The 27409-nt window shown below is 43.2% G+C and overlaps 1 long non-coding RNA gene across 3 annotated transcripts; it reads right to left on the reverse strand.

The window, feature by feature from the left end:
* Positions 1-2679: 2679 nt before the first annotated feature.
* Positions 2680-27409, reverse strand: LOC140525939 (uncharacterized). Of its 3 annotated transcripts, none has more exons than XR_011974162.1 (6): positions 27024-27409; positions 26778-26891; positions 18770-18819; positions 11532-11697; positions 7147-7286; positions 2680-2932 (listed from the first exon to the last, which is right to left on the reverse strand). It is a non-coding gene; the product is annotated as an uncharacterized lncRNA (long non-coding RNA). The 3 variants fall into 3 exon arrangements; XR_011974161.1 differs by having other exon boundaries at positions 26778-26900; XR_011974164.1 differs by lacking the exon at positions 11532-11697 and having other exon boundaries at positions 26778-26900.

Below are 27409 nucleotides of genomic sequence, written 5' to 3' on the forward strand. Positions count from 1 at the left end.
CAGGACACTCTTAATGTCATCTCTATGACAGCATCACAATTACAAAACAGGAAAAACAGCTAATGATAATAGTAATGCTATTATCAAACATTTCTATGTCATTTTAAGATTTATAAAGTCCTTTACCTAGATAGATTAAGTTCTTTGAGCCTCAGAACAATGCTGTAAGGTAGACTTTATTACTATCCCCATTTTATAGATCAAAAAACTGAGGCTGAGAAAGGTTAGATGTTTTCCTCAAGGTCATATAGCTTGTAAGTGTCTCAGCTAGTATTTGAACTTAAGTATTCCGGAGTCATTAGGTTATAAACTCCTTGAAAGCATGTACCATCTTTAGCCTGGCATATAGTAGGTATTTAATAAATGCTTCTTTACTGATTCCAAGTTTAACTCTTTATCTACTTCGCCACTCAAGTCTGTGAATTTTCCAAAGAACTCTAAAACCTGACAGTCCCTGAAGAATGGGGGGATTATTTAAGGTCAGGTAAGACCAGAGATGCCAACGCTATCTATTAGATCATAATGCCCTTGAGAGAAGACACTACCTCTTACTTCTTTTGTATTCCCAGCACTTAGCACCATGCCTGGCCCATAGTAGGGACTTAATATATATTTACTAAGTGAATGAATGGATGAATAAAGCCACATCTTGTACCCCACCCCCATAGGTAGGCCCAGACACTAAAATGGATTACTTTATGGGCATAGACTCAGTCATCAGTGCTACAGAGATATGTACAGAAAAAATAGGAAATAATTAAGTGGGAAAGCACTAGTACCCACACAAAAGACACAAATACATAAATGAACACACATGTAAGTTGGAATCATAGAATAGTAGAGGTCAAGATTGGAAGGGACCTTAGAGGTATTCTAATCTAATCTCCTCATTTTGTGGGGAAACTGAGTCCAAGGAGGAATAAGTGACTTGACCAAGACCACAGGGGAATCAAGCAGCAGGGCGGTCATTTTCTCCAGTACCACCTCACCAACCACCCACATGGCATTTCCACTTTGGTGTCTCCTGGGCCCCTCAAACTCAACATGTTCAAAACAGAACCCATTATATTCTTCCCCCAACCTAGCTCTTCTCCAAACTTCCCTCTCTCCCGTGAGGGGCCCTCTTCTCCATACTCCCAGTTTTGCAACCTTACAATCACCCTAGACTCTTTTTATTCCCTTCCTATTGCCACTCTGCCCCCTCCATCATATCAACTGCCAAGTCCCATTAGGTCAACCTCCATTATGTCTCTCAAAACCATCCCCTTCTCTCCACTCCTATAGCCACTCTCTCCCTCCCTCCCCATTTTTCCATTACTTCTTGCTTGGTTTATCATAGCAGCCTCTATATAGGGCTCCTCACTTTCAGTCTCTTTCCTCTCCCACTTCCTTTCCCAAATTTTCTTAATTACAGTGACTTCCCTCCCTTAATTATGTCCTATTTATCCTGTCTATAGCCCCTTGGTGTGGATTTGTTTGTTGTCTCCCTCATTGGACTGTGAGTTCCTTGGGGGACTGTCTTTCACTTCTTTTTGTATCCCCAGTTCTTAGCACAGAGCCTGACACATAGTAGGTACTTAATATATGTTGAGTGACTGACTGACTGCCAAAATATCTAAAGCACAAGTATGACCAGGTCATTCCCTTTCTTAAGAAATTTTAGTTACTTTCAATGAAAAACTCTTCAACTTTGCACTTAAATCCCTTCATGGTCTGGCTCTGGCCTTACCTTTCCAGGTTTACTACACATTACCACTCTTAATCTACTTATGTTTCAACAAAACTGGCTTATTTGCTATTCCTATATGTGGCAGTCCTCTCCCATCCATGCATTCTGTACAGGCTGTCCCCCTGCCTGGAATGTACTACCTTCTCACCAATGCCTCTGAGAGTCTTTAGCTTCCTTCAGCACCCAGTTCATGAGCCACATCCTCTCAAAAGGCCTCCCCGATCCCCCTCATTGCCATTACTCTCTCTCTACTCACAGTATCATGTATATATTTATTTCTTTACATGATATCCTCCTTGAGGTCAGGGACTGCTTTTTATCTTGTCTTTTTATCTCCAGTACCTAAAACAGTGCCTTGAACATTTTAGGCGGATACGAACTGTGTGTGAGCTTAGGGAGATGATCAGAGGAAGTGTGAATATCTTGGGCTCCTACCCAGATTCTGGAAATAGTAGCACAGGCCCTCAGGTAACAGAGAAGTCTCACCAATGACATACTTGTAGGCTAAACCATCGCTCCTGACTATTCACCACAGGATCCCGGGTCTCAAACTTATGCAAGGGTGATCAAGAAAACTTCTAAGCAATTTCATGGGTCTTCTGATCCTCATGACATCATAGAGCATGCCCTCTTCTAACAAAATCCCCTACCCTATAATTTGGGCAGGGAATAATCAAAAGTAATCATTACAGGGTATAGAACTTTGTCAGAAAAGGGGGCATCCCAGCAAGGGGCTAGGGCATGTTTCTCAGCAAGGATTAATGGTAAATATCTACTTCCACGGGAGGTACCTACTTCTGATATAGCTTCCCCCCTGAATTGGGGAAACTACCAAACTGATAAAGCATTTTCCTGATCAAATGAGATACAAATACTTGTAAAGAGCTTAACACAGTGTCTAACATAGAAAGTACTTAATAAATACTTGTTTCCTTCCCCTTCTTCTGATCACCCTTATTATACTTAAATGTGTCCCAGGTTACATACACCTTGAGGGAGATATTGATGCCGCCACCATCTTTTCACAAGGTATCACAAAGTTTTTCTCTAATATGCATCTTTCTTTTACTTTCTCTTCTTTTTCTCCTTCTCCTTCTCCTTTTTCTCCTCTTTTCTTCTTCTCATCTTCCTCCTCTTTCTCCTCCTCCTCTTCCTCTTCCTCCTTCACAAACACATACTTGCCTGGGGAACCACTTCCTGGTCCTTAGGGAGGAGAAAGAATCCTGGGCTTGGAATCAGGAAATTTGGGTTCTGGTCCTGGCTCTAGTTTTGTGACTTTAGCACGTCATTCACTTATTTTCTCGTCTATCATATGAGGGTAAGAATGTCCAATAACTAACAGCTAATGAATTGCTAGGTGGTATAGTGAATAGAGTTCTGGACTTGGAATTAGAAAGATCTGAGTATGAATCCTGCCTCAGACACTTATTAGCTATGTGATCCTGGTCAAGTCACTTAATCTCTGCCTGCCTCAGTTTTCCCTTCTGTAAAATGGGGGGGGGGAGAGTAATAATAGTACTTAACTCACAGGATTGTTGTGAGGATTAAATGAGATACCTACAAATCTCATTTTGCAAGTCTTAATGTGCTATACACATGCTAGTTATCATTCATTTGTTTTCTCATGTTATAAGTATACAAATTCAATCTAATAAGATAAGTGAAAAATGACCTCCAAAATTACATATGTGTGTGTGTGTGTGTGTGTGTGTGTGTCCAAGGTAAGGGAGGGGGAGGGAACCTTTTAGGCTGAGATGAATGATTCTGTCGAACGGGGGCTTAGAGTTCTGGACGTGGATATCAAGCTCATTCCTACATGCCATAAACAGGATCAGGTTTCATTTGAAGAGTGTCCCACCTCTACTGCCTCATGTTGTCCTCCCTCCCCATCCCCATCAGCAATGATCATTTCAACCCACAGGGTTACGGATAACTACCTGGGGCTCAGAGGGGAGGCAGGTAAAATTTGTAGCCTGATTCATTGGCGCCATCTCTTTCTATCATGTGAGCATACCTTTCACTTCTTAAAAGAAATAAAGACTTCATTATAAAATAAAAACATAAATATCCATGCATGATTTTTTAAATGAACATTATTTTTTCCATCATTGTCACTCCTCAGTGATTGTGTTCATCCTTTGTTGCCAAAGAAGACCATGCTATCAGAGAAATAATGACATGACTTACACTTGACTTTGTTTTGAGTGAGGGAGGGCTGTGCAGGTCACCAGCCTCACTTCTCCTGAAAAGTCATCTGAATCCAGTGACCAGATATTCATCAGAACGACTGAAGATGACCCAGGAAGCACTGGGAGACCTTGGGCCCTTTAGGCCAAGGTCTTTGCAGGTACTCACTTAGGTGAGGTAATGCCCATTCGTTGAACAGGCCTGTTTAAGAAGTAGCCAGGGCTGGCCCCTTTAATGAGGTCAAGAAAAAGAAAGACATCAGTCTGGGTGGGAAACAGCAACAGTTACTATTGATAATCACTCTGAAGCCAGGGGAGTCCGGGAGCCCTTGGCGGGACCCCTTGGAGTCCCAGTTTCAGAGTATAGTGGATTTAATGTTTGGATGGCCAAAAGTTGCTCAGTTGACCTGGGTTTTACTGCCTCCTTTCCTTTCCCCTTTCCTTTTCCCTCTCCCTTCCTCTCCTAAAACATGAAATCCTCAGTGATACAGAGAATCCTCCCTTGTGACAAAGTACTGTCAAGCAAAACAAGCCCACACATTGACCATATTTAACAATGTATACCTCATTCTGCATCTGTTGTCCCCCACCTCTCTGCTGAGAGAGAGAAGAGAGAGAGGGAGAGAGAGAGAGAGAGAGAGAGAGAGAGAGAGAGAGAGAGAGAGAGAGAGAGAGAGAGAGAAGAGAGAGGCATGCTTCACCATCAGTCCTCTGGAGTAATAATTGATTACTGCATTCATGAGAAATCTAAAATCTTTTCAGTATTTTGTTCTCTTTTACATTGCTATGGCCATGGTCTAAATTGGTTATCTTGGTCTGTTACTTTGATCTTTGCTTTTCAAATGAGTTTCCCATTTTTATGTCCTCTCTGTGATCTAGAAAAAGGCTACCCTCCCTCCCTACTCCATCTCTTCCACACTTTTCTTCTTTCTCCTGTCCCAGATCCAACCTTCCTTTTACTCTCTCCAGAATTGATTTTCAGGGCATCTTCTTCTTTTAATGACTGCATTAGAAGCTTCCACTAGGTCTATATACAACTAGAATATTGGTGAGTCAGGGGTGAGTCACCAAGGAGCCCAGTTCTTTTACTGGTAATAGCAGCAGCGTTTGGGACTCAGAGTAAGTCAAAAAGAGGCCTTCAGAAAGGGATGGGCTAGGAAACACCCTGACCCAAAGAAGAAGGTACACTAATGCAGCCTTGGGGATGAACTGGTCCAGTCATTCTGGAAAGCAGTCTGAAGCTATCCTCAAAAAGACTGCGCGTAGCTGTTTTGTGATGGCAAAGAACTGGAAACTGAGGAGATGCCTATCAACTGGGAAATGGTTAGACAAACTGTAGTATATGATCGTAATGGAATACTATTGTGCTATAAGAAATGATGAGCAGGCTGATTTCAGAAAAATCCGGAAAGACTGACATGTATTGATGCAAATTGAAATGAGCAGAACCAGGAGAACATTGTGCACAGCAACAACAATGTTGTAGGATGATCAGTCGTAAATTACTTAGAGTTCCAAGGCAATACAATGATCTAAGACAATTCCAAAAAAAAATGATGAAAAATGCTATTCATATCTAGAAAAAGAATTTATGAAGTCTGAATGCAAATTAAAGCATACTATTTTTCACTTTGTGTGTATGTGTGTGTGTGTTTTACTTTTGGTCTGTTTCACAATATGACTAATAAGGAAATATGTTTTACATGATTGCACATATATAATCTATATCAAATTATTTACCATCTTAGGGAAATGGGGAGATGAGAGAGGGAGGGAAAAAATTTGGGACTCAAAAATTTTTTTCAATGAATGTTAAAAATTGTCTTTACATGCAATTGGAGGGAAGAGTAAAGTACTATTTTTTTTAAAAAGGCTGTAATATACCCTCTGATATAGCAATACAGCCCCAAAGAGATCAAAGAACTCATACATACGAAAATACATATAGCAGCTCTTTTCATGATGACATAAAATTGTAAACTGAAGGGTCACTTATCCATTGGGGAATGGCTGAACAAGTTAGGGAATATGAATAGGATGGAATATTATCACACTGTACGAAATGATGCAGAAGATAATTTCAGAGAAACCTAGGAAGACTTCTATGAACTGATGCAGGGTGAAATGAGCAGAATCAGAAGCACAGTTTATACAGTTACAGCAATATTGTAAAGACAGACAACTTTGATAGACTTGGGAACTCTGATGCACACAGGAACGAACCTTAATTCCAGAGGATTCATGATGAAACACGCTGCCCACCTCCTGATGGGGAGCTGATGGAGTTAAAGTAAAGATTGTCATTCTTTTTCAATTGTGTCCAATTCAGGAATTTGTTTTGCATAACTCTACACGTTTGTAACAGGGATTTTGTTTTTCTTGCTTTCTCAGTTGGAGGGAAGAGAAGAGGTAGGAGAATCTTTGTGAAAATAAAATTTAATTTAAAAAAAAGAAAGAGGAAGGAACAGCTATAGCATCAGTGGAAGCTACAGAAGAATGATAAGGTTGGCAGGAGAGCAGAATTACTCAAGCAGTCAAAACACTAAAGAAGGAAAAACACACTGACCAGTGAAGAAGAGAGAACAAAGACTTCCTGGTAGTAAACACACTGAGCTTTTCCTGCTCCTTCCTCCCAACACATGCCTCTCCTGTCATCTAACCCTTGACTGTGTCCTTACCTCCCCCCGTGCTGAAGGAAGGGTTGGAATTCAGGGAGGAGGGACAAAGGAAGTGGAGTCATGTCACAAGCCAACAGGAAAGGCTCCTTTCTGGAAACCATCACAAACCCATTCCCCTAGGAGGATGGCCCCAGATAAGGCAAACATCTATTTCCTCTTCCTTGCAAGAAAAGAATGACTTAAAATCCTAATAATTCCATAGGACTGGTGTCTCTCAAGGAGGTCAATGACAGAAAAATAAAGTTTCTTATAGACTTAAATATTCATAGCAGCAATTTTTTTTTTGGAGTAAAAAAACAAAAAGGAAACAAAATGGGTGCTAGCAATTCCTTCATAATACACGAATATGATGGATTACTATTGCATTCAAAGAAATGATGAAACATATAAGAGGAATTTGGAGAAACATAAGAAGATTCTTAGAAACTCTTAGATTCTTAGATGTAAAATGAAGAAAGCCAAAACAGGGGGAAAATATAGGTAATGATTACAGTGATATAAAAGGAAATAACAGTAAAATACGTGAGGAAACAAATTAAATTGAATGACTAACCTTGGTCTCAGAAAACCAGTGATGAAACATACTTCCCTCCTTTCAATGGAGAGGAGAGAACAGGTTCAGATCATTGCATGCTCAACCACTTCACAGGCTGTTTCTTCCTAACTATTTTTCTTTGTTGTAACAAAAAGCATCTGTAAAACATGGTTTTAAAAAAGAATGAGTCAAAATATCTTTAAGATTTCTAATTTTTTTGGTCCTTTGACAGTACCATTCCCTCCATATTGTCTTAACCTGGACTCAGTAGATAGCACCACTGCTAATATCTGTGCATGTGTGGCAGCAGATAATAGGAACCCAGACATTGGGACTGGAACGTAATGGCAGCACTCAGGGGAACCTCAGAAGAACTGAAAGGGGTAATGCAGGATGCCAGGTCGAGAGGATCCAGAGTGGCAGGCAGAAATCTAAGGTACCAGTTCAGAAACAGAACAAGATAGTGGCCTGGCTTGGTGACCAAGAATGGAATATAAAGTTAGAGTTTGCTTACATGAAAGAGAACAGAGGACCCTTAACTAGAATTGGGGGACAAGTCAGAGCAGGGCCAGTAGTGAGGATAATAGTGCTAAGTCCCTGACTCTGGATCTAGATGTGCTTATATCTCTTGCTCTTAGAGTCAGGATTCATTCCAGAACCTGGGGCAGGATTGAGCTGGCAGATGAAGGTTAAATGGTCTTAGCTGTGGGGATTTATGTGTACCTAATAAAAACAAAATTTTCTTGGTCACCTCTTGTGAGAATAAATTTGAGAGAAGGCTTCCCGTCATCTTTTATGTTAAAAATAATTGGTCTTTGAGTTTGTAATTTTGACTTTTCTGATTTTAGTCCCAAAACTCACACTGCCAAGTACTAAATGTTTGCAACCTGGCCTAGTGAATTTTTAAGGGGGGAGGGAGGTATTGTATTTTGTATTTCTCTTTTATGAATAACACTTCATTGGATGATTATTAAAGATTCACTGAATTTTAGAGCTATATGAAGGACTTGAGAAATCAGTTAGCTTGATTGAGATGAAGTGGAAAGAAGATGGAGTGCCATTCTGAAGATAAAAAGACCTGAGTTAGAATCCCAGCATGGCCATTTATTTCCTGAATAACCCAGGGAAGACCATTCTAGGCCTCAGTTTCTTCATCTGTAAAATGAGAAGGTTAGATGAGATAAACTTGAAGATCTTTTTTAGCTCTAAATCTATAATTCTATGACCTCTTTGGGCCCCAGTTTCCTCATCTGTAAAAAAAAAAAAAAGTAGAGGCAAGGATGGCTCTAAGGAGACTCCCATGTCTAAATCTATGAACCTGAGATGAGGAAAATAAAGGCCACAATAAAAGGAATGAAAGTCAGGTGACTAATAACTGGCAGGGCCAAGACTCAAACCCAAGGCTTACAACTTCCAAGTCAATGCTATTTCCATGATATCTGTAACAGCAAGAACCCTGGCATACATAGGAGGGCCTGCTGTACAGGTTCTTAGATCTGCTTTTCTTAAAGGAAAAGAACTTTTGAGGGGTCAACAATTACTTCAATCAAGCACAAATATCATTCACTTAGTTCAGGGGAAAAAGTCAGCAACCTAAACTTCAGAGAAAATAGAGAGGAAATAAAGACCAACAGAGAGGGCTTCCAGCTGTCTGACTGTAAGCAACACATCCATCACAGATCAACAGACAGATCCAACTATCTGACCATACATACATAGTTACCAGAAACAGAAGCACCAACATCTGGATTTTCAAAGCCGGGGAGCTCCTTGGCGGCTACCCAGAGTCTTGTTTGGCCAAATAAACACTTCCAATGAGTAAGCCCCAAAGTAAAACCTCAGAGCATTTATACACTTTTCAGAATCCAAGGGCAGGACTCAATAGAAATTAACAAAGGTATAATGAGCAGGAAAGATCTTTAACTCTTCCCCCCACCCACCATTAACCTTGCAATAACATTACAATATCACACTTCCCTTTAAAATAGTTAAGATAGGTCCTATCTTTTGGAATCTTTTGTGTTGATACTAAGAGATGCTTCCAGTGGGACCTTTGCCTCTCCTTTTCCCCACCCTATTTCACTGGTACCCATAAACAAAGGGAGGAAAGAGAAAGCAGGGTACCCTGTATGTGCCCATCCATGCCTCCCATGTGGACAGCCAGCCATGATGCTTCCTTCCCCCACCCGAGGGGCTTGGGGGTGCTTTGATTGTGCTAGAGTGTTTGTGACCGCAGCTTATCCCCTTCCCAAGGTTGCTGGGAAGATTATTAGATAGTTTTCACATTTGTAAAGTGCCTTCAGCTCCTTGGAGGGAAGGTGCTATATGAAAGTAATAACAGTAACAATCCTATCTGTCAGAGCCATTGAGAAAATGAATCTTGTTATCCTTGGGAACCAGCGGTAGGAACCTGAGCAAGAAACACGGAAATAGACCCAGGAACTTGGTCACCTGACTAATCAGTGGGAGTGAAAAGTGCAGCATGGGAGAGGGAAGGCAGGGACTAGGAGGCCCATCCAGGCCCCAGCTGAAAGGTATGCAAAGCAGCTCTCAGACTGTCATACAAATTGCCTCTGATGCCTCACCAATTAAAATGACTTTAGGACAAGTTTAAATCAACTTAGAGTGCAAAGTATTATTATTTTTGGAATTCTCTGAAGTAAGCAAGAAGCAAGGAGCCTGTCTGCACAGATTGTCACTCACTCAGGAGTAATGATGGGAAATCCATCACAGGTTATTGAATTTGGGGAATTAATAAGTATGTTTACACATACACAATGAAAATCAAGGGCAATGCATCAAAAGTGCAGCTGACGGGCTGGTTGATTTTGACAAGGGTTGAGTTTCACTGCTAATGATGTTTCAAGACTGATCTCAGCTGGGCTGAATGCCCCCTGGACTTCATCCCTGTGCCCAATAGGAAGATCAGAGACTTGATATGCCAGGGCTAGAAGGGGCCGTAGAGAACATCTAATGAGGGTTGTGACCCACAGTTTAAGAAGTGCTGAAGGGGTCTTAAGTGAAAAAAGTTTAAGAAGCTGTGATCTAATCCAACCAATTTTGCAGATGAGGAAACTGAGGTCCAGAGAGGGAAAGTAATTTGCTCCAGGTTACATGGGAAGCCCTGGTTCTACCTGGGGTGATTCCCCAACTACAACTCAGAGGAACCTCCTTGCCCATCCCCCTCTTCCCAAGCCTAGAGAGTAACTGTTGAGATGGAAACTGAGAAAAAGGCACATATCCAGGAAATAAGCAACTACTTCACAGGAGATGGAGAAAATACAAGGATGACAGTGTGATGTTATGGAAACAGTAAAGAATTTAGAGTGAGAATACCTAGGTTGAAATCCTAACTCTACTTGTGTCACCTTGGGCAAGTCATTGTACATCTCTTGGCCTTGTACTTACTCCCTGTCGATCTGTTTTCCTCATCTGTAGCATCAAAGGGTTGGATTACATAAAAGTACTTTCTAAGGTTAAGTAATAGAATTTTATGGCTACTCTGAGGGAGTGTGATGCATAGCAGCTATAGAGAGGTCACTGTCTGCATAGGACAGGATGAATTAAGAGGCGATCATGGGACCAAGGATGGAAAGATGACCATAAATAGAGCCCTTGGAGCAAACCAGCCAGGTCTTCCATTTTGTGTTACTGCTGGAGACAAAGGACATTAACTTATCCTATAACAATAGCAACAGTGTGTGTGTGTGTGTGTGTGTGTGTGTGTGTGTTTGAAATCATTTTACAATTTAAAAAGCATCATCCTCACAACAATTCTATAATGAAGGTAGAGAAGGAAATGTTATTCCCATTTTGCAGATGAGAAAACTGAGGCATAAAATGGTTAAGTGACTTGCCCATAGCCATAGCTCTAGGACCAGACTTCCTTGCTCCAAGTCCAATAGACTTTTGCTAAAACATGTTTCACCTTGCGAGAAGGCAGTTTGGTACAATGGAAAGAGCACTGACTCTTGGATGAGAGGTCCTGAGTTCAAATTTCTACTTTTTTACTTATTCCCTGTATGATCTGTTTTCTAGTTAGTAAAATAAAGGAGTTGGAGTAAATGGTTTCTTAAAGGTCCCATCTGGAAATGTGAGAATCAAGGGCAATTACTCAGCTCTGGAAGTCTCAGAGACAGTTTTTCACTCAAGCCTGTCCCTGATCCTCAGAGCAACCTCTGGGAAACCTGTTCTGGTTGAGATCCAAGGGCAGGGGTGGGGAACCTCTGGCCCAAGGGTCTTAGTACCTGGAACTGAGCCTGAGTCCAGAAGCCACGTGTCAGAACTCTGTTGTGCTGCAGGGAAACTGTTTCAGCCTGACCAGGCCATGGGGTCATTCCCAGTATCATAAGGCCTTCACCAGCTGTCTCTATTATATAATATTTTAATCAAAGATTCCAAACCTCCTGGCCTTGGAAGAATGGCTGGGATCTTGATCCTTAACAGGAAGTTCTAGCCAGCTGTTCCCTGAGTTATTGTATCCTTCCTGTTCATGACTCATAAGTTCCAGTGGAGGCTGTTGCTATGCTTCTTCTCCCAGGACAGGTCCCTCCACCTAGTCAGGGCCACCTGGGTGAGAAAAGGGAGTCCCGTGTCCACAATGGACTGTCACCTGCCCTTACAACTCTCTCCACACAGAGCTAGATTTCTCCTCTTTCTGGAGTAAGGCTTCTTAACATTTGGGGGGAGAGGGAGAGGAGGGATGGACTCCCATGGTAATCCAATAGATCTTATAAACCACTTTCCAGAAAAATGTGCTTTTTTCAAATTCATGATTGAAAGGAAATGCTAAATAAATTTAGTGAAAATAAAGAGGTAATCTATTTTTTCCATCTAAGTTCACTGACCCCTTAGGAGTCTATGAGTGCTAGGTAAAAACCTTTTTTCTAGAATGGTCATATCAGGTAGCTAGACGGGAGCAACATGCTGGACTTGGAATCAGAAAAATGTGAGTTTAGATCCTACCTTGGTCCCCTACTAGATGTATGATCTTGGCAAATTACTTAACCTCTCTTTACCTCAGTTTTCTCATCTATAAAATGAAGGTGTGGGACTCCATGAGATCCCTTCCAGCAAATTCTGCACTGCCATCCAGACTGAACCGAGCCCCTACTGCCCATTGACTGGCTGCTTGGTGGACTCTGCAGTGTTTTTATTTTAATTTTCTAGTTGTCACAGTTAATAGCATTAGTTTGTTAATTACTGTATGTTTAAAAAGTAAGAGGAGAAGGAATTCCCACTGGGGACTTGTTCTTGGCTGAAACAATGTAATTCGATGGAAGGGAGAGTGTTACTCTGATAATGAGCCTGCTTCATTGGTTCCTTAAGGACATGAGAGACTGGGGGGGGGGGGGCGCTGCTGGGAAAGGTGGGATGCTCCTCTAAGACACCTGAACTGCTCCACTGCTACAGGGACCTCTGATTGCATTCAGAGTGGGTGGTAATAATAATACCTAGCATTTATATAGTACTTAAAGGTCTGCAAAACACTTTACTAATATTATCTGATTTGATTCTCATGACAACCAACCCTGAGAGGTAAATGCTGTTCTTATCCCCACTTTATAGATAATGAAACTGAGGCAGGCAGAGGTTAAGTGACTTCCCTGAGGTCAAATACAGTTACTAAGTGTCTGAGACAAGACTTGAATTCAGGTCTTCCTGATTTCAGTGCTCTATCCACTGTGCCACTGAGCTGCTAGTATGCTCTGATGGATCCCAGTTCTCCCATCCTCATCCCATTTCCTTTTCCCCTACCCTTCTTCTGATTTCCTTCACCTCCATCTTCCTCCTTACCCTTTTCTGGATTCTCCTAACATGCTTCACACACACCTCTCAGACTCCCTAAATCCCTCACTAGATTCCCTTCCCTCTTTTCCTTCCAACTTTTCTCCTGGTTTGTCACCACCCTCAGTCCCCCACTCCCCTACCCCAATTGCCTTTTCATTTCAGTGGTGCTAAGGACTGCAGGCTGGGGGCTGGAGAAGAGCAGTGTTAGCTCCCACACTGGAGAATTCAAGGAGAAATGAAACACTAAAGAAAATATCTAGAACATTAGCAGAAAGGGGCAATTTGGGGAAAGTGATGGATCTTTTCCATTAGAGGGCAGAGCTGGGGAATTTGAAGGAGGATCCTCCATCTAGAGGGGCAGACAGGGGTACACATAGTATACACAGCCTGGAGGTTGATGAGACTGGGCTCAGGGTGATGAGGGGCAGGGGGATGAGCACAGCCACTAGGGGAATAGAGAAGGAGCAGAAAGGGATGGGAGGTGATGGGGAGAGGGTGAGGGATCAGAGAACAGGCAAGAACAGATGGAAGAGAAGGAAAGGGAAATAGAAAGGCAGAGAAAGATTGACGAACAGAGAGGGAAGTTCATAGCATATAGAGGACTTGATTAAAATCCTGGAAGAAAATGTGATGGCAAGTCTTTCTATCTTCCTATTGAGACATTTAACCTAAAAGAAATGAGCTAAATAATTTATACTGAGAATGAGTAAAATTTGCTTTGATCAAATTAAAAAATATGACTGTGGAAATAAAGTGTCTGCCTTGTTCTTTCCAGACGGGGAAAAGAGCTGCAGAGCAACAAAATGACAAAAAAGCAAAAATAACTAAGCCTAACCCAATGGATATTAGCACCATATTTTTGGGAGATTACACAGCATCTCTTTGGGCCACGCAGAGAAATCCTCCCTTAAGCACCAACAGGAGAGGCTTTGCTCATTGAAGGAGCACATAAAACCCAGAAAGTGAATAAAAATTTCTCTTTAAAAAAAAAAAAAAGCCTGTTCAACTTCAGCCAGGGCTAGGCTCAGAGGCTGAGTAGGATTAAATTAAATTTCATATCAATGAATTTGAAAAAATAACAAAGCTGCTTAACTGTCCCACCTCTCACTCTTAACTTCCCACCCACACACACTCCACTGCTCCAAACTGGCGTCTCTAGCCAAATTTAAAGATCCTCAGGTTATTGCGCAAGAATAACAATGGTTGTCTCCAATCTGGAGAAATTCCCACCAAGATTAAACCCAACTCCTAGAGAAATGCTCCACTGGTTACATCCATCTGGCAAGGGTTAATCTGGGGAGAGCTGGGGAAGCAGACAGCTGAGGTCAATTCTGACTGAAGACTAACCTAGTCACCCAAATCTCTGACTACCTGCTTAGAGATATGGTTCACTAGCCAAAGAGCTGGTTTGGGGAAAGAAATTCAAGGTCAGAACAAATTTCCTACCCAGAAATCTAAGTCCAAACACCTCCCATGGAGTTATTAACCATAACCCTCCCCCAGGGGTCACTCTGCCCAGTCTACTGGGTCAAGTTCCAACCAGGGAAATGGAGAGCAAATTGGAGAGATGAGAATGTTCATTATGCCTAGATGCTAAAGTCAGGCAGCACTAAATGTCTCCATTTGCTGCCTAACTTGATCCTTTTTTTCTCTCTACAGCTGGAAAAGACTGGAATCTAAAGTTTGACTTTGAGCTTTAAGATATTGGTAGGTCTGGGTGTAGAAGGAAGACTCCAACATTGTAGAGAGAAAGTGGGCATGTTATAGAAAGACGGGGGGAGGAGGAAGGGAGGAATTGGACCTATGATTTCATAGTACAGGGTGAGGTAATACTCTCAACCAATCTATCAGTTCGGCGATTTATCAATACAGAGCAGGTGACCTGCTCTGTAATTTAGAGAGCTGGTTGCCTGGGGACACTGAGAGGTTAGGTAGCTTTCCCAGGATTACTTAGGAAGTGTGAAGTAGGGTTGGAACTTTAAATTAAGTTTTACCCACTACAACAAGACTATTTCATGTATGAGAAAAAAGAAGAAGAGAGGGAAAGGGAGAAAAGGAGAGAGAATGTGTGTGTGTGTGTGTGTGTGTGTGTGTGTGTGTGTGTGTGTGTGTGTGTGTGTGTGTGTGTGTGAAAGAGAGAGAGAGAGAGAGAGAACACTAGATATTATAGAAAAGTTAGCAGGTTACATCAGAGACTGAGAGGGCAAGTAAGTTTTAAAAAGGGGCTTCTCATCAGGGCAGTTTCTTTTTCTCTCAGATAGACTCCATGTTGAGAAATAGCTTATTTCTGGCTATTAGGACGTACATTACAAGATTCACAGTATGCTATATACCTTCTTGCTTTTCATCTTCTGTTTACTTATCACCTCCATTCCCTTTATGTGAGTGTACTTCAGGGTTCTGTCCTGGGCACTTCATTTTTCTTTTTCATACCCTATCACATCTCTAAGCCCTAAACGAGGGCTCCTGGAATTAGAGAATTGAGGGGCATGAGAAAGGTGAAGCTGACGTAGAATTCAGGTTCCTAACCCCCAGTTGTGGGTCTCTTTGAGTACTCATGTTAGGATGAAGGCTAGTGATGTAGGGAGGCAGGAGACAGAATTAGGATGGTATGAGTGAAAATGGGGTGGGGTGGGGTGGGGTCGAGAAAGGACAGGAGAGAAGAAGAGGTGAAAGGAGGGGAAGGGGAAGGCTGAATAATCTAGTACAAGCCTATGGATATCTCATGCATGAGTTTGTGTTGCTATATGTGGCAGAGAGTGACCTGATGCCCCAGACGTACACATGTGTGCACCCACACAACCAAGTGAATGGCTGCAAGTGTCAGAGTGAGTGTGTCAGTCCGAGGGATGAGGATGAGCTGGCTTTTATCTTCTCTGGCCAAGCTGGATTTACAAGCTTTTGAAATGCAGGATTAATAAGAAGAGGCCAGTGTTTTAATCTATAATGGAACAGAAAGTATCATTATTGTTAAATAATGCACAGCCTGTCGTTTATTAAGAATTAATGGTTTATCGAGTGCTTGGTTGCTGCAGCCGCTTCTGCCCTCCCAGGCCTGGGCTCTGAGATGCTTGGGCCTTAGCCCCCAGAACCAGGCCCTCATCACAGGGTTTCTGGGAGAGCAGCATTTCCCTTAACTCTGTGTGTGTGAGAGGGGGTGGGGACGAGGCAGCTCAACCCCAGAGGCTGAATGGCCATTGTTCTACTGCTGCTGGTCTTTGGCCCCTTTCAGCAGTGTAGTACTGCGTGAGGCTTGGGAGGAAGGAAGGTGGTGTCACACGATGCATAGCGATAGAGGGAGGACAGGCAGGGATGAAGTAGAATGAAGAACAAGAGGACCAGATTTGATGCTATGAAAGGGGGCAAGATTGAGTGGAATGGGGGGAGATGGGGTGAAAGAAAATGAGCAGTAAACAGAAAAAACATGTTGTAGTTGGGGGAAAGCATGGGATTGAGAATCAGATTTGAGTGATCAATTCTTGGCTCTCCCATTTCCTACCTGTATGATCTTGAACCAAAAAAACAAACTTAATTTCTCTGGACTTCAGATTCCTTCTCTGTAAATCTAGGAAAGTGTATTAAATGACCTTTAATCTCTAAGGTCCTTCTCGGGTCTAAATATTAGGACCATAAAATGGAGAGGGAGCAGCTGGGTAGCACAGTGAAAAGAACACTAGGCCTGAAGTCAGGAAAACTGAGTTCAAATCCAGACTCAGACACTGACTAGCTGTGTGACCCTGGACAAGTCACTTAACCCTGTTTGCCTCAGCGTCCTTATCTGTAAAATGAGTTGCAGAAGGAAACGGCAAACCACTCCAGTATCTTTGCTAAGAAAACCCCAAGTGGGGTCACAAAGAGTTGGACACAACTTAACTGAACAACATCAAAATGAAGAGATTAAGAGAAAAGCTGGGGATGGGTAGATAATGTCACCCTCCATTTTTTTAACCTGAATTCATCTGGTCCATTTTTAGCTGATTAAAACAAGTTATATGTCCCTAAGGGTCATTCATCATTTCTCAACTGCAAACATAGTTGAACTTCCAGTTCCTTGTGTCATCTCCTCCAGAGGATGGAGTAACAACAAAGACCAGATATATAAACATAAATGGGTATTTGTTGAAAAGGGGCTTCCTCCTTCCAATTCAGTAATTCCCATGCCCACCAAAAGGACAAAGAATCACCATACTTCACAGATGAAGAAGGTGAAGCACAGGGGTAGTATAAATGAATAAATGAATGAATGAAAAAAACATTCATCAAGCACTGACAATATACCTGGCACTGTGCTAAGTATTGGGGGAAACAAAAAAATGCAATTTTTCAAAGAGCTTGCATAAGGAAAGAGAATATATATATTCACTAAAAGGGAGGGGTGGCTAAGGAACGGTAATTTGTACTGGGATGATGAATGGAGCTATAGAGCAATTGATTGACATGCTGCTTCTAGGTTGATTTGATCACTATTCTCTGAGCTAGTTATGGGAAAGTGGTGAGACGCGGGCAGGGGACAGAAGAGTATGGTGGGGATGACATGAAGAAGACTAGAGAAGGAAGTGTGAAGGGTCTAGGGCAGACTAGTTAGAGAAAACTCTCACTAATCAGTGGGAGCTGGAAAGCCAGGTAGGAGAGGAGGAGAAAAAGCACTATGATAACTTTCCCCTGAGACTTTAGGCCACCAGCTTGGAGCTCCTCCCCCCACTTTGTCCCAGTCTTCCAATAAGGAGGAAAAAGGGAACAAGTTGTAATGTTTGTCTGGAACCCACAGCAGGAATCAGATCAGTGGCAAATCTGGAATCTCATCCAAATGAAGAAACCGAGGCAAAAAAGAGGGTGAGTGAGCCACCACGCTACAGAGAGTCAGAGACAGAAACAGGTATCTGTTCCTAGTTCAGAATCGTAGGCCTTAAATGGATTAGTTCTCCTAGCCTACAATCTCACCACCCTGCTCCCCCCAAAGTCCCTCCTATAACAATGAGATATGAGATTTAGGGTTGCAAATACCCTAGGAAAATAAAACTGACCCCCACCCTGGTTCCCCCTAGATTATGGGCCACTAGATAGTGACGGGAGATGTTCAGGAATCTCTGAAACACATAAAAATCAAGTTATCTTTTCCCATAGAAACTCCTCCCATGAGCTGTCTCAGGGAGGACCCCCAGGTCCTGAGTCTCACCACTTCCCCAGCTGAAAGCCATTCATGAACTGTGTTTGAATTGGGCTCAAACCACATGCTTGGTTAATGCTCTGGTGTGGATAGAAATGAATTTCATTGCTTCTTCTGTTATAACAGGACTAAAGAAGGCATCCTCTCTCTGGCAGATGAAAGATAAGAAATTATTTCACATTCCTAATGAACATTACTGTCCCCTCCTTCCTTCCAGAAACGCAAAAGTGGCATCAGGCCTATCAGCTTTCCTTCACGGTCGCATTCTTATGACTAGCTCTTAATCTGTTTCCTACCCCATCTCCATCTTACCTGTTTTTCATTTTCACTTCCATCTCCCATTTCTTTTCCATCTTCATCTTCCTCTTTACAACCAGTCCATCTCATTTCAACCCCCATCTTAATACTTAATACTCCATCCCATCTCCATTTCTCCTCCACTTCACTATCCCATTCCCATGTCCATCTCCACCATCTTCATTTTTACCTTGCCTTTATCTCTCACTCTATCTCCATCCCCCACCTCCATTATCATCTCTATTCCTACTCTATCTTCACCTTTACTTCTCTCTCTACTCCCATATTCATCCCCCATTCCCCTCCACCTCCATCTCTATGGCTAATTCCATTTCTACTCCTAGACCTATCTCCATCTGCCTCCCTACTCCATTTTCATCTCCTCACCATATTCATCTTGGGGGCCATATCATTCATCTTTATGTCTCTCGCAGTGCCTAGAAGAGGACATTATACAGAGAAAGTTCTTAACAAATATTTATTGAATGAATCTCTATTTTCATCCCAAACTCCATATCTAATCCATATCTAACCATTCCCTCCTATCCCCATCATCATCATTCCTCCATTTCCACTTTTACAACTCTTGGGTAAAATTTCTGGTCTGTTGGCCTCACTCTAGATTTGGGACTTATTCAGCCAAACATTGGGGACAGGGATGCTGCTTTCTGAGACCAACACAGAGACTTGTGCCCTGAGCATTAAGTTCTGACACCAAACATCCCTCAGCTTAGTAGGGATATGTTTGCCTATACAGAATCCCAAGGGTGAAATTTTGTGGGGGAAGGGGTTGACCTGGGCAGCAGACTCTAACCCTCTCTCCTTCCCTTAGGCCAGCTACCATGCTGGGACCTCGGCACAGAGCCCAGTTCCTCACGCGGCTCTTGTTTTATTAACCTGCCTGTCGCTGCTCCAGTGGCTGAATAGGACCTGTGGGGGGGCAGAGAGAGGGGGGCCTTGGGCTTTGCCTGGGATCACCATGGAAACAGTATATTCAGCCAATCAGTGGGCAGGCAGCACTGTGTGCACCCGGCATCTCAGTCTCCAAAGCCTCGTGCAGCCACAGGGCTCTATCCAACCTGACAGCCCCACTGCAGCCTGAGTGGCTTTTTTTTTTTTTGGTGGAAAGGGGGTGGTGGATTGAGGGGATAAAGTGCAAGAAGTATGAAAAATCACAGGGAAACAGGAAGAACAAGGCAAAAAGTGAATAAGGATAGAGATCAAGGCAGATGCAGGGATGAGGGAAAGAGGGCATAAAGGATTGGAGAATAAGGCAATATGAAAGAGGAAAGATTATTGGAGACCTGGAATGTGGGGGTGGGGGCTGAGATTGAAAAGAGAGAAAAAGGATAAGTGGGGTTCAAGTGATAGGGACAAAGCACCCTGTTATAGAATATGCCAAGCATATTCTCATTGGAGGAAACAGGCTGGGCCTATTGTTTCAGTATATGGGTTCATCCACCCACAGGGGCAATGACTCTGAGAATGCCACACAAGCCCTTTGTTTGTATCTGTGGGAGAAAGGGCTCAAAACTGGATTGGGTTCTAGGTAGTACTATGGGGTGGGGGATGTTTAGAGGTGTAGGCAGACACCTTGCCCCCAGGTAGGCTGTAATGAAAGTAGAACCATGGTGGCTGGATTAGCCCTGGGATATAGGGTAATCTACTGAAAGAAGCTCCTAAAAGTCCCCATGCTTTTTAGTTGGGATCTTCCCTACAAATGGAGGAGAATTGCCCCCATTTCCTTTGGCATCCTGCCTCCAAAATCTGTCCTTATAGAGTACACCCACCCTCAACCACAAAACACGGAGAAGAAAAACTCCTCCCTGTGTCTCTGTCTCTGGCATCTCTCTCTCCCTTTCTCTCTCTGTCTCTCTCTCTCTGTCTTTCTCTCTTTGTGTGTGTCTCTCCCTCTCTCTGGCATCTCTGTCTCTCTCTCTCTCTCTCTGTGTCTGTGTGTATGTGTGTGTGTGTGTGTCTGTCTGTCTGTCTGTCTGTGTGTGTCTGTCTGTCTCTGGTATCTCTCCCTCTCCCCGTGTATGTCTCTGTCTCTCTGTTTCTGTCTTTCTCTGTCATCTCTCTCTCTGTGTCCCTGTCTCTGTCTCCCTCTCTGTCTCTCTGTCTCTCTCACACACATACAATGTAGAAATTGATGGGTTGATTGCGTCCTGGCTAATCCTGGCCCACTGCCCCCCCCTGGTGGCCAGCAATGCCTTCTTCTGTCCTCCAAGTATCCAGGCCATCTGATCCATCAAAAAGTGGAGGCAGCACCTCCTCACCTACTGTCCTCGCCCTTTTCTCCCTGCTCCCTCCTTGCCCCCATCCTTGAGTCACAAGGGATTCTAAGGCAGAAATGGAGTCAGTGCCCTGGGATGCTTACATCTAGCTACAGTTACCTCACCTTCCCCCAGCTCTGATGCTCCAATCCCTCACCCCACCTCCCTGTTTTAGGAATGGTTCTTAAACCCTGGATCCTGGGAATCCCAGAAGAACCAATCTGGAGGTGCTTCTGCCCCAACTAATCACTTCATACAACTTTACATTCAAGAAGAAAGCCTAGAGGTCTCCAACATACACGCGGGCAGGGTGAGAAGAGATAGCAAAGGGAGAGGGGGAGAGGAGGCAGGAGCTGTCTCTGCCTGGAAGCACATTAGCTTCTCCTTCTTAGGTTAGTTTTTGATCTTGAATCCCGTAGCTTATGTCCCCAGAGCTTGAATTAGAACAACTCACCCTTACCACCACCACCACCACCACCCCCAAAAAGAAATACCAATAACTACGTATCCACATATCCTTTCCCCCACTCGGGCTCAAAGCCAAGGCTCCAGAAAGGCTGCTGTTCCCATGACAACCCCATCCAAGGCTGCTCCACCCAGTGCTCAATGCACCCCTTTCCTTTCAGTCTCATACACAACTGCTGGCTGAACCAATACACACACAAAACCAATGCTACCATTGACATGAAAGCATTTTATAATGCACAAGGGTGGAACATAGACTATACGGGATCAAAGACCTGCCCAGGGTCTGCCCTCCCCTGCCCCCATCTAATTCCAGCCAGAAAGACAAGCACAAGGGTTGTTCCAATCTTTTCTTGCCTCCCCAATCCTTATTTGTTGTATGCAAAGAATCTTGAATTTGAAGTAATTTTTTTTACCTGAGTTTTTTAATCTAAGCTCTGAAACTGACTTCTATATGACTTCTCTCAAGGGTCTCTAGTCTCCTTAACTATAAAATAAGAGGGTTGGGCTCTCTAAGGTCCCTCCCAACTCTAAATACTCTGATCCTCTTTCCTACTTTATGGCAGCTAGGTGGCACAGTAGACAGAGTGCTGGACGTGGAGTCAGGAAGACCTGAGTTCAAATCTAGCCTCAGACTGGTAATGGCAATCAAATCAGGATCTTTTGCTGTTTTTGTTTTACTGAAAGTACCTCCGATTGAATAATGTGATTGGGGAGGATCTTTCCTACCCATTGATGGACCTGCCCATTGTGAGAAGCTTGATCAGGGAAGCTGTTTTGTAGGAGGGTCCCAAGCACCTTTTATTTTTTCTATTGAGACACTGAGTCAGAGGGTTATGACCTCTGGCTCTAAAAAGTGTATAAATACTCTGAGGTTTTACTTGGAGCTTACTGACTGGAAGTATTTCTTTCCCCAGAGAAATTCTGGGAAGCTGCTAAGGAGCCCCCCCTAAAACAAACCCAGAAGTTGATGCTTCCCTCTCTGGTAACTGTTTATGTATGTAATGGTCAGACATTTTGGAAGCATGTCTGTTGACTTTTGATTTCTCTGTATTTTCTCTGAAGTTTGATTTTGATTTTCTCTGATATCTGTACTTGATTAAAGTGATTGTTAACCCCTTGAAAGTAGCTTTCCTTTTATGAATGCAGATCTAAGAACCTGTGGTAGCAGTGTATGTTGGGGTGCTTACTGTTACAGACTCTTATTACCTATGCAACTCTAGGCAAGTTATTTAATCTCCATCTGTCTCAACTGCAAATTGTAAAAATAAATAAAAACAGCACCTACCCCCCAGTGTTGTCATGGGGATCACATTTAGCAGAGTGCCTGACACATAGTAGGTGCTATGTGAGCAGAGGTAATTACTTGTCATCAGTATCACCATTATTATATATTCCTGACACATATCTTTTCTTATATACATGATAAACTTTTCAGTATGGGGAGAGAGAATGGAACAGAGACAGGACTTCCCTTCCTGTCCAGAAAGATGGGAACAAGGACAGGTGGTAGGGATGGTGAGGGACAGAGAACCAGGAGAAGACAATAGTACATGTGTGTGTTCATCCTTCCTTGCTGAAGAAGACCATGCCATCAGAGAAATAATGACTTGACTTGCACTTGACTTTGTTTTGAGTGAGGAAGGGATGTGCAAGGTCACCAGCCTCACTTCTCCTCCAGCGCTGTCTGAATCCAATGACCAGATATTCATCAGGAAGACTGGAGATGACCCAGGATGAGGCAACTGAGGTTTAGTGACTTGCCCAAGGTCACACAGCTAGTGAGTGTCAAGTGTCTGAGGTGAGATTTGAACTCAGGTCCTCCTGACTCCTGCTCTATCCACTGCACCACCTAGCTGCCCATTGGAGGAACCTAAATAAAAGTTTTCTACGCCACTAAAGATAAAGAGGCAGCAGGAGTACAGGATGAGGAGCCAATCTGAGAGCTGGGCTAATGAGAGAAAAGTGAACATGATATAATGCAGGGGGACAAGGGTGAGTGAAACCAACAACATGTGAGGTAGGAAGTTTGTAGAACTAGGCTGAAGTGGCAGAAGGTAGTAAGAGAAGTAACTGAGAACGGACTTGCATTATACCTACAGAATCTGGTGAAAAATTGCTGAATTCACATGGATGGAGGGAGGCTTTCCCTTTAGGACTCTGGATAGTCCAGGCAGCCAAAGAAAGGGCAAGAAGGGCATCGATGGAACAGCTGAGAGTGACTAACCAGCTCCCATGATAGATTTGAGAAGTGAGGAAAGAGGTGATGAGGAGAGGAGAAGGAGCTCCAACCATGGGTAAAGGAAATCAACTTAATCCAGACAAAGGTAAACAAATCTGAAACAGGAGAAAGACGGGGAAGGGCCCTTTCTAGGGCTCTGACTGAAAATATCTGGAGAATTGTTCCGAAGTTGCATCCACTTCAGGGGCAGGCTCACAGAACAGGAGCCCTCTTAATTTCCTTGCCTGATTTCCCTTCTTCAACTTCTTAACTCTGGGTGTCCAGCTAGGTGGCCCAGTGGATAGAGCACTAGGCCTGGAGTCAGAAAGACCTGAGTTTGAATTCAACCTCAGACCCTGGTCAAGTTACTTAACCTCTATTTGAATCAGTTTCCTCATCCATATAATGGGGATAATAATAGTGCCTACTTCCCAGTGTTGAGATTCAAAGGAGATAGTAATTGTAAGGCACTTAGCACAATGCCTGGCCCATAGTAAGTACTATATAAATGATAGTTTTTATTATTATGTGTATGTATAAATAATATGTGTGTGTGTAAGCTTTAAACTCTATATATGTATGTACACACACACACACACTGAACTAAGACTTTTGGAACATCCTGTATACACATACAGGGAAGGAGAGTGAGAAAGAGAGAGGATTTGATTTGATTCTCATAAAAGCTCTGAGGGAGACAGGATTATCATTATTCCCATTTTATAGATGAGGAAATTAAAGCCAGAAAATTGTAGTGACTCACCCTAAGGCCATGCTGGCTGGTGCTAATAGAGCAAGGAAGCAGATCTAGCTCCTGAGCCCTGGGTCCTTTCCATCTTACACTTTTGTCTCAAAAGGAGTAGTGGCCTGAGCAAAGAAATACAAAGAGAATGTGTATTTTGGCCAAATCCTAGGGACAGATATTATCTTATTTTCAAAAGTGTCAGTTATGTTTTGCAACTTTAAAAGTTTTCTCTTTCCCTTGCAGTCAAGTTTGTGAGGAGTGAAGAAAGCGGTAAGAAGGCAAGAAGGCTTAGGGATATAGGAGAGTAACACTGAAGAGGGAACAGGGAAACATGAAATTAGGAAAAAGAAGATAGAATAAGGGGTGGTGGGGTGACCAAGCAGGCTAGATAGGGAAAGCAGGATCTTCAAATTAGAAGAGCCCTTTGCTCCTTGTAGCTTCACTAATTTTGTCTGGAGTTAAGAATAAACTAGAAAAAGTGGCTTGGGATGGGGGGCTTAAAAGAGGGGCATCCTATGCTTATTCAAAGTTGTTTCCCCACCATTACCCCATTCGATCTTTGTCAAAGTAGGTTGCTTGGTGCTGACCCACAGCAAGAGGATTTTAGGAATTTCAATAAAAATGGGACAAGATAGTTGGGGAAGGATAGAGTGGTGAGATTTGCTGCACAGTTATTGAAGTTGAATGCTCAGAGGTTTGAGTTGTGGTGCTTATTCTGGGCTATTTAGAGGGCAGTTAGAGGTACTGATGGTTTCTATCTTCTAGTGACAGTCCCCTGGGAGCAAATACCCCAGGAAGGATCTGCTCTGCTCCCCTCCTCTCTCATTCTGCCTCAGTTCTCTTTCTAGACTTGGCTTCCAGGAGCAGGTAGGGCTTAAGGGAGCCATCTTGGTATGGTTCAAAAGGGTATCGGATTTAGGTTTGGTTCATATTCCAGATCTTTGAGCTACTGTGTGATGTTGGCAAAGTCACCCAAACACTTTTTGCCTCAGTTTCCTAATCTGTAAAATGAGGGAAGTTGAGTTGGACATAATCTCATTTCTCTTTCCCTCTAAAATCCTAGGATTCTTCAAGTCTACCCTGTCTTTTTTCATCCCCAGGTGTCTCTTAATCTCCACTATCCGTTCCCCCTTCACTTCCCCTCCCCCTTTCCTTCCACCGTGTGCACACGCTTGGGAAAGACTAAGCAGCCCCCACCCCCAGTGGATATGCAAAGCAAACAGCATTGTTCCAAGGCTCACAACACACAAAGAGCAAGGGAATTCACAGAATGGTCGTGAATTTCAGTTTCCTTCCCGTCCGGGCCCCAGAGAGATCCATTGTCTGCAAACTCTCAGCCTAAAATATGCACAATTGCTCTGGCTGTGCAAGCTTACTGGTTCCTCCAACAAGAAGCTTCCCCCCCTCCTTCCCAAGGAGTGCGGGTAGGAGGTGGGGGAGGGTAGTAGCAGACATTACCTCCCAGGGTCTGGAGAACCCCCCACTTGACAGAAGAGGAAATTTGAGGTACAATTACTATCTAACATCTGCTAGTCAAAGTCCCCCACCACTTGGATCCATCTTATCAATCCAACTTTATAGACTCCTCCTCCCAAACCCTACCAACTCCTCTACCCAAAGTCTCCACAGCTGGGAAAGATGGCTCCCTTCCCCTGAGCCCAACCATCCCCATCTTTTCAGGTGCAGATTAAGAACTGTCTCCTCCTAGAAACTCTTTCTTACCAATTGTACCTCATAATGGTTTCCCCTTACTTTGAATTCCCAGGACAAACCTCTCATATATGGTTCTCATCATACTCTGCCAGGAGTTGAGTTTTTCTTGGAATTGTTCACTAGTTTCAGGTATGCAAGCCTTTTCTCCTCAGTTTGACAATATAAGTTTCTTGAGGGTAAGGCAGTACACCCATTTTATCTTGCATGTCCAACAACTGTCTCTCCTAGCACTGGGCTGGGTCCACAATAAATTCTTCTTGATTGACATGTACACACCAAGACAAAAGAACACATCACATACATATACTTAATACATACACATATATGTATACATATATTAAGCCACATGTATATTTATGCATATTAACAGAGAGACCTACACACATATACATACACACAGGGGGCCCAGAGAGCAGAGTGGCCAAAAGGTCAGGGATTCTCAACCTAAAGTCTTCAGGGATGGTGCTTCTAGATGATGGATCCAAAGAAATGCCTTGCTCCAGAAGCTGCCAGAGCCCTCAAATGAACAAAGACTGCACAGTGAGAGAATGAGGGAGTTGGGAAGTCAAGCACATTTCAGGGGCAGCCTCAGAAAATAGTTCTTTCTTGAGATGTAGCTCTGTTCAGCAGCAGCAGCAGCAGCAGAGACTGTAGGCCATTGACCAGTTCAGCTTTATGTCTTCAAAGGCAATCTAGCTAATCAATACCCTTCCTTCCCCCCAACCTGTGTTATTTGCATAGTGTAAGCTGATTGGTTATGGTGTCCTGTGCTATCAAGGAGGGGATTGCCTATGGACTGAGGTACTGGACAAGCAGACATTTCTGAGGTCAGCAGCTGGTTAATCAAAGATGAGAGTGGAATTTAAAATGGGGCATAGGAGGAAACAGACAACAGAGAAATCAATCAATGTGGTAGGAGGCCCAGGTTTTCCAGGGATCTCCCCCTACCACCACCCATGACTACCCATTACCTACTGCCAATTGCCATATTAACTTCTCCACTGAGTTAAATGAATCTTGAAGATGGATGTCCTTGGGGAGACGGGGTGGGAAAGGATGCAAAATTGAAGTCCAGTAAGGATTAGAAATCTGTGGGAACTTACAAAGATCAGATGATCACAGAGGCAGCATTATAAAAGCAGAAAGGATAAATTAGGATTAATGTCTGGTAACAAATCATGAAAACCTGTAGCTCTCAAAAGTATAAAAAGTATGAATTACAGCTGTCAGAGTAAACGAGATCCCATCACTGAAGTCAGGAATTAGCTTCCGGCACAAACACCGCACAGACATCACACACAGACACACAGACACACAGACACACACAGACACAGACACAGACACACACACACACACACACACACACACACACACACACACACACACACACACACACACACACACACACACACACACACACACACACACACACACACACACACACACACACACACACACACACACACACACACACACACACACACACACACTCCTCTCCGCTGGACATTGGGAGATGTCCCTAGTTAATCAGATTTCAGGTTTCTCCCTATATTGGCCCCAGGGGCAGGAGGATGGGGAGGATTGGAGGACAGAATACTCAAACTGGG

Source organism: Notamacropus eugenii, chromosome 1 (genome assembly GCF_028372415.1).
Source record: "Notamacropus eugenii isolate mMacEug1 chromosome 1, mMacEug1.pri_v2, whole genome shotgun sequence".
Lineage (NCBI taxonomy): Eukaryota > Metazoa > Chordata > Mammalia > Diprotodontia > Macropodidae > Notamacropus > Notamacropus eugenii.